The sequence below is a fragment of the Electrophorus electricus genome, unplaced genomic scaffold, assembly GCF_041902795.1.
Source record: "Electrophorus electricus isolate QZ-2024a unplaced genomic scaffold, ASM4190279v1 Scaffold289, whole genome shotgun sequence".
NCBI lineage: Eukaryota > Metazoa > Chordata > Actinopteri > Gymnotiformes > Gymnotidae > Electrophorus > Electrophorus electricus.
This window is the reverse complement of record NW_027658571.1, coordinates 1-7,500: the sequence shown is the minus strand read 5'-3', so window position 1 is coordinate 7,500 and position 7,500 is coordinate 1. Positions and strand designations below refer to the sequence as shown.

The 7,500-nt window shown below is 60.1% G+C and overlaps 3 non-coding genes across 3 annotated transcripts in view; all 3 read right to left on the bottom strand.

The window, feature by feature from the left end:
* Positions 1-170, bottom strand: part of LOC145655594 (28S ribosomal RNA) — a 4,149-nt gene extending 3,979 nt beyond the window's left edge. Inside the window, exon 1 of the ribosomal RNA XR_014121643.1 lies at positions 1-170. This exon is cut by the window's left edge and continues 3,979 nt beyond it. This is a non-coding gene — a ribosomal RNA (28S ribosomal RNA).
* Positions 171-786: 616 nt separating this feature from the next.
* Positions 787-940, bottom strand: LOC145655593 (5.8S ribosomal RNA). The gene has a single exon (XR_014121642.1). It is a non-coding gene; the product is annotated as a 5.8S ribosomal RNA (ribosomal RNA).
* An 882-nt stretch (positions 941-1,822) lies between these two features.
* LOC145655595 (18S ribosomal RNA) lies at positions 1,823-3,661 on the bottom strand. The gene has a single exon (XR_014121644.1). It is a non-coding gene; the product is annotated as an 18S ribosomal RNA (ribosomal RNA).
* Between the last annotated feature and the right edge of the window lie 3,839 nt (positions 3,662-7,500).

Sequence of the window (7,500 nt, the reverse complement as noted above, 5' to 3'; positions counted from 1 at the left end):
AAACAGACTTCCATACGCCACAATTCCCCTCGCCCGCACCCGGACGGGGGATTCAGCGCTGGGCTCTTCCCTCTTCGCTCGCCGCTACTGAGGGAATCCTTGTTAGTTTCTTTTCCTCCGCTTAGTAATATGCTTAAATTCAGCGGGTTGTCTCGTCTGATCTGAGGTCGCTCCCGAGTTCGCTCTGGAGGGTTGCCCAGAAGCGTGAACACCGCCGGGTTAGGGGACGAGTCCCTTTTCACCCGGGCTAACGAGGACACAGGTCGGGACGTCACGGACGTGCCACGGACAGGTCGGCCCGTAAGGAAAACGCCAGAGGCAGAGCCACCCGAACCCCGACCCCCCCACCCCCCCCACCGGGGGAGGGGGGGGGGGAACGCATGTAACAACAACCTCCCTCCGCTCGCGCACGTAACGGAACAGAACAGACACCTTTCCGTGATCCGCCTGCGCAGGGGGTGAGAAAAGAAGCGAAAACGTGGGCAGCCAAAGCGGAGAGAACCCACCGGCAGCCACGCTCGCTTCTTTCTCGGGCGCAGGGGACCACGTTCCTGGCCAGGCCAGGAGCGGAGCCGAAACGAACCGAAACGAACCGAAGCGGGGGAGGAGAAGCTTGTGCACGGAGAACGGGCACTCAACCGCAGCGAACCCGCCGACCGGATCTCACCGAGACAGCGACCGGGAACCGTCTGCTTTTAGGAAGACGGAGGCCAGGGGGCACCCCCCCACCTACGAACCTCCAACCGCGGTCCCGCCTGAGAAGGCAGGTCCGACAGATAGGAATAGCGACCCTCAGACAGGCGTAGCCCCGGGATGGACCCGGGGCCGCAATGTGCGTTCGAAATGTCGATGATCAATGTGTCCTGCAATTCACATTAGTTCTCGCAGCTGGCTGCGTTCTTCATCGACGCACGAGCCAAGTGATCCACCGCTAAGAGTTGTACTCTTTTATTTCAGGCTCAGTTTAGGTCTTTCACCACGACTACAAAGACAGGTTTAAAAGGTTTCACCAACCGGTCAGGCGCCCCCGTCTGCGAGTGTTGAAACGGGCGCGGGGTTGCGCTTTGCCCACACGCCCCACGTGGCAGACGAGTCAGTCTTTGAACCGCGGCCCTCCGCGCCCGCCCCGTCCGACCCCTCGAAAGGGGTGGAACTCACGTAGCGTGGGCCAAGCCCTAGGTACCTGCCGGGGGTCCCCCTGAGACTCCTTTCTGAGAGAGAGAAGCAGGGGAACCGGCTGCGCCACCCACCACCACCACGCCCCAGGACGCCGGTGGGCGGACGAACACAGGAAGGGCCATGGCCTGCCCCACGAGGAGCAGCGCTCGCAACCCCCCCCGGAAAGTCCGCTCGTCAGCGAGCAAGGGGACGGGGATGAATGACAAGGACAACAAAATAGGAAAACCCCTCGCGGTGGACGGAGGCAGCGGCCGTGCGAGCGAGAGGGAGGGCGCGGGACGGACCCGTACGACCCGCTCGACTCGCAGGCGCTTCTCCTGCCGGCAAGGTGAGGGGAAACCGGCCTTCGCCCGACGAGCGGGGACGCCGAGTTTTTTGAACGACGCGTCTCTCGCGCTGGAACCCAGAGAATACCGGGGCCTGCGGGGGGGGGGTGCTGAAGGACGACGCGGAGGAAGAGGCGGAGGACGAGGAAGGGGTGGGAGGGACTAGGCTCCTCCTTTATGCCTTCTGTCCAGCCTGACCTGCAAGCGACCACGTGTAACAGCAACCCCGAAGACCCTTTCGACCCTGGGCCCCGACGCGGGGGGACGGCGAAGTCGAGGGGGTCGGGAGAGGAGGCACGCCGGACAGCGTTACCCGTTAATGATCCTTTCGCAGGTTCACCTACGAAAACCTTGTTACGACTTTTACTTCCTCTAGATAGTCAAGTTTGATCGACTTCTCGGCGCTCCGCCAAGGCCCGCGAGGAGCCCCGGCGGGGCCGATCCGAGGACCTCACTAAACCATCCGATCGGTAGTAGCGACGGGCGGTGTGTACAAAGGGCAGGGACTTAATCAACGCGAGCTTATGACCCGCGCTTACTGGGAATTCCTCGTTCATGGGGAATAATTGCAATCCCCAGTCCCCATCACGAATGGGGTTCAGCGGATTACCCGCACCTCTCGGTGTAGGGTAGGCACACGCTGATCCAACCATTGTGGCGCGCGTGCAGCCCCGGACATCTAAGGGCATCACAGACCTGTTATTGCTCCATCTCGCGTGGCTGAACGCCACTTGTCCCTCTAAGAAGTTTGACGCCGACCGCGGAGGGCCGCGTAACTATTTAGCATGCCGGAGTCTCGTTCGTTATCGGAATTAACCAGACAAATCGCTCCACCAACTAAGAACGGCCATGCACCACCACCCACAGAATCGAGAAAGAGCTATCAATCTGTCAATCCTTTCCGTGTCCGGGCCGGGTGAGGTTTCCCGTGTTGAGTCAAATTAAGCCGCAGGCTCCACTCCTGGTGGTGCCCTTCCGTCAATTCCTTTAAGTTTCAGCTTTGCAACCATACTCCCCCCGGAACCCACAGACTCGTGGTTTCCCTCACGCTGCCCGGCGGGTCATGGGAATAACGCCGCCGGATCGCGGGTCGGCATAGTTTACGGTCGGAACTACGACGGTATCTGATCGTCTTCGAACCTCCGACTTTCGTTCTTGATTAATGAAAACATTCTTGGCAAATGCTTTCGCTTTCGTCCGTCTTGCGCCGGTCCAAGAATTTCACCTCTAGCGGCGCAATACGAATGCCCCCGGCCGTCCCTCTTAATCATGGCCCTGGTTCAGGAAACCCACAAAATAGAACCGGAGTCCTATTCCATTATTCCTAGCTCAGGTATTCAGGCGAGAAGCGGGCCCGCTTTGAACACTCTAATTTTTTCAAAGTAAACGCTCCGAGCCCCGTCCGGACACCCAGCCAAGGGCATCCGGGGGGCACCGGGAGACAGGGTCTGAGACAGGCGGTGGCACGCCTCGCGGCGGACCGCCAGCCCACTCCCGACATCCAACTACGAGCTTTTTAACTGCAGCAACTTTAATATACGCTATTGGAGCTGGAATTACCGCGGCTGCTGGCACCAGACTTGCCCTCCAATGGGTCCTCACCCATGGGTTTAGGATACGCTCATTCCGATTACAGGGCCTCGAAAGAGACCTGTATCGTTATTTTTCGTCACTACCTCCCCGTGTCGGGAATGGGTAATTTGCGCGCCTGCTGCCTTCCTTGGATGTGGTAGCCGTTTCTCAGGCTCCCTCTCCGGAATCGAACCCTGATTCCCCGTTACCCGTGGTCACCATGGTAGCCGACTATGGTACCATCGAAAGTTGATAGGGCAGACATTCGAATGAGACGTCGCCGCCGCGGAGGGCGCGCGATCGGCCCGAGGTTATCTAGAGTCACCAAAGCGGCCGGGGGGCCCGAGCCCCCCGGATGGGTTTTGGGTCTGATAAATGCACGCATCCCCCGAAGGGTCAGCGCTCGTTTGCATGTATTAGCTCTAGAATTACCACAGTTATCCGAGTAACGTGTGGAGCGATCAAAGGAACCATAACTGATTTAATGAGCCATTCGCAGTTTCACTGTACCGGCCGTGTGCACTTAGACCTGCATGGCTTAATCTTTGAGACAAGCATATGTTACTGGCAGGATCAACCAGGTAGTTTGCACCGTGGTCTGGGATGAACCACGAGTGACATCCGCCTCCCCTTCCGGGGGCTAGGAAGCAGCGGGTTGTAAGTGCGTGCGCCGTCAGGTCCAGACGCCATACAGGGCTACCCAGGACAGCTTCCGCGGCCAGTGTAAACGTGCTCGCGCACCGCCCTCTGGCCTTCGGACGCCGACCTCTCACCTTGATGCAAAGCTGTCCCATCCGGTCATGCCCGCACCGTACCCCGTCCACCTCCTCCGGAGGTGCGGACGGCCGACTCCAGGTGCTTTCGGCGTTCCCTCTCTTCACGCCGTTTTGATTTTCGTGGGCCGCTGGTGGGGGGACAAGGGAAAGACCTCGTCGAATTCCCTCCCCCCTAGCCTCGCTCAACCTACGTTTCGTGATGTAACCAAGAAGAGTGATTCGTGGGCCCAGGTAGTTTTGAAGAGGAGGCCAACAAAGCAGGGCACTCCCTTCCTCCCAAACCACAGACACCAGTATAGGACAACTGAGTAGACAGACTGGCCGTCTGAGTCTCCCCCAGAGAGTTCTGGGATGGGTTACAAATAACCCCCACCCCCCATCAGAGGCTTGACCCGCTAGAACCAGGGAGGATCTGTCAAAACCGCTCTCCACATCAGAAGTTCTGGATCAGCCGGGGCTGGTCGGCAGACGTCCACCTAAGGCCGTGGCCTAACCCCGTGTGGGGGGATAGCGCTCGCACCCGTACACGTGGACACCCGCTCGTCAAATGGCTGGCTCCTCACTTACCGTAGGGGGAATGGTTTGCCTACCCCTGGCGGGTCTGGTACTCCACTCTACCAAACAAGGAAGCAACACACCAATAGACCCCTGCAACACCGGGCAGCTTTGGGCAGTGTCACTACACTCCTCCTTGTTCTTCACGTTCCTTCCGTGGTGATTTTTTTTTTTTTTTCGTGGCCATTGCCGTGCATGGCTTCCCCATCGCTTTGCATGCTCTCCATTGCCTCGTGCTGCTTCACCATTGGTCTCACCTGGAGACCGAAGCCGCTCTCCCAGTAACCCGATGGTACCTGGCCAGAAAACCCCGTGCCCGATTTCATCTAGGACAAGGGCCAAACCACAGACCGTGCCCGTCCAGGGTCAACCCCTGGTCGGACAGGCCTGGTGGGTCGATACCATGGATGTGGCAGGCCGACGAGAATCCACTGGTACATTTACAAACACGCCCACCCTGGTGGCATGGCTGTACGACCCATCGTCGAAGCACGCTGCGGCGGACTGAGCCATTGGATCCAGTTGCCTGGGCGTACACTCAGCCCAACAGACGCACTCGGGTCGGGGAGAGCAAAGCAGACTGTGTGCCTGGATGTGCCCACTTCCATAGGGGAATCGGCATGATGGTTCACTTAACCCGAGGAGGGCTCCCCTCGCGGGATAAGCACCCCCCTCGGGGGATGGGGGGGGGGGGGGGGCATCCAGAGCACACCACTTTCCGGTAGGGGACAGGCGTTTGATCATGTGTCCGAGGGAGAGCTCCCCTTGCCGGCCGAACACCCCTCGGACTCCCCTTGGGCTTCCAGAGAACGCCACTGGATGAATTTAGTGCTTGGACCCCATTGATTCTCTTTGCTCTCCCATATACCCGACGGGACCTATTTGCAAAACCCCGTGCCAACCAGACCTCCAGGAAGGGGGCTGGCGGCTAACCATGCCCAGCAGGGTGCACCCTGGTCGGACACTTTGGGAGGGTCGAGAGCCTGGAAGTGCCACCCGGGGGAGTAATTCTGATTTCCGTTTTAATGCACTCAGGGACAGCCCGAGGACCTCTGTAGTGCACCTGAGGCGGACTGAGCCGTCGGGTCCAGGGGTCTGGAGTTCGGAACCTCCAGGGTTCACCTGGCTGTTCTCTTAGCCCGGCAGGGTGCACCCTGGTCGGACACTTCGGGAGGGTCGAGAGCCTGGATGTGCCACCCCGACGAGTAATGAGTTTTCCCTTCGTATCTCTTCCGGACCAGGTCCGATTCGCACGAAACTCGCTGGGCATGGCCAGGAGCGCCCCCTGCTGCCCACGCCACCGTCCCCGCGCTTCTACTCCCGAGGGCCGAGGAGACAGCGAAGCGTGGGTCGGGTCGCCTGCTTCCAGGGTCTCCCTGGTACTCTCCAGTCTCCCGAGTCCATCGGGTCCGACCTCGTATTTTTAGCCCAGACGGGGAATGAGAAAGGGGCCCCCGACCGCCCGAGGGCGGGCGCTCGCTTCTCAGCCTAGGAACGTCCGATTCCCACGAAACTTTTACGCCAGACGTTCCTGGCAGCGAGCGCGTTCAAAGGTGACCCGCGCTGCTTCTCTCCTCCCAAGGGCCGAAGAGATATTCGTCTTCAAACCCGACCGGCCCTGTGTTTGCCGCCCCGGCGGTTTTAAAAAATCATAGCGTAAAAACGGTGGGTGCGCTTCGCCTGCCGCTTGGACAGCGTTAAACGGCAGCCCCGGCTCTTTCCAAAGGGCCCTCAACCGACTTTCTGCTCCCAAGGAGCCCAGAGATATGAAACCGATAAATCAAAACCCCGTGCCAACCAGACCTCCAGGAAGGGGGCTGGCGGCTAACCATGCCCGGCAGGGTGCACCCTGGTCGGACGCTTTGGGAGGGTCGAGAGCCTGGATGTGCCACCCCGACGAGTAATGAGTTTTCCCTTCGTATCTCTTCCGGACCAGGTCCGATTCGCACGAAACTCGCTGGGCATGGCCAGGAGCGCCCCCTGCTGCCCACGCCACCGTCCCCGCGCTTCTACTCCCGAGGGCCGAGGAGACAGCGAAGCGTGGGTCGGGTCGCCTGCTTCCAGGGTCTCCCTGGTACTCTCCAGTCTCCCGAGTCCATCGGGTCCGACCTCGTATTTTTAGCCCAGACGGGGAATGAGAAAGGGGCCCCCGACCGCCCGAGGGCGGGCGCTCGCTTCTCAGCCTAGGAACGTCCGATTCCCACGAAACTTTTACGCCAGACGTTCCTGGCAGCGAGCGCGTTCAAAGGTGACCCGCGCTGCTTCTCTCCTCCCAAGGGCCGAAGAGATATTCGTCTTCAAACCCGACCGGCCCTGTGTTTGCCGCCCCGGCGGTTTTAAAAAATCATAGCGTAAAAACGGTGGGTGCGCTTCGCCTGCCGCTTGGACAGCGTTAAACGGCAGCCCCGGCTCTTTCCAAAGGGCCCTCAACCGACTTTCTGCTCCCAAGGAGCCCAGAGATATGAAACCGATAAATCAAAACCCCGTGCCAACCAGACCTCCAGGAAGGGGGCTGGCGGCTAACCATGCCCGGCAGGGTGCACCCTGGTCGGACGCTTTGGGAGGGTCGAGAGCCTGGATGTGCCACCCCGACGAGTAATGAGTTTTCCCTTCGTATCTCTTCCGGACCAGGTCCGATTCGCACGAAACTCGCTGGGCATGGCCAGGAGCGCCCCCTGCTGCCCACGCCACCGTCCCCGCGCTTCTACTCCCGAGGGCCGAGGAGACAGCGAAGCGTGGGTCGGGTCGCCTGCTTCCAGGGTCTCCCTGGTACTCTCCAGTCTCCCGAGTCCATCGGGTCCGACCTCGTATTTTTAGCCCAGACGGGGAATGAGAAAGGGGCCCCCGACCGCCCGAGGGCGGGCGCTCGCTTCTCAGCCTAGGAACGTCCGATTCCCACGAAACTTTTACGCCAGACGTTCCTGGCAGCGAGCGCGTTCAAAGGTGACCCGCGCTGCTTCTCTCCTCCCAAGGGCCGAAGAGATATTCGTCTTCAAACCCGACCGGCCCTGTGTTTGCCGCCCCGGCGGTTTTAAAAAATCATAGCGTAAAAACGGTGGGTGCGCTTCGCCTGCCGCTTGGACAGCGTTAAA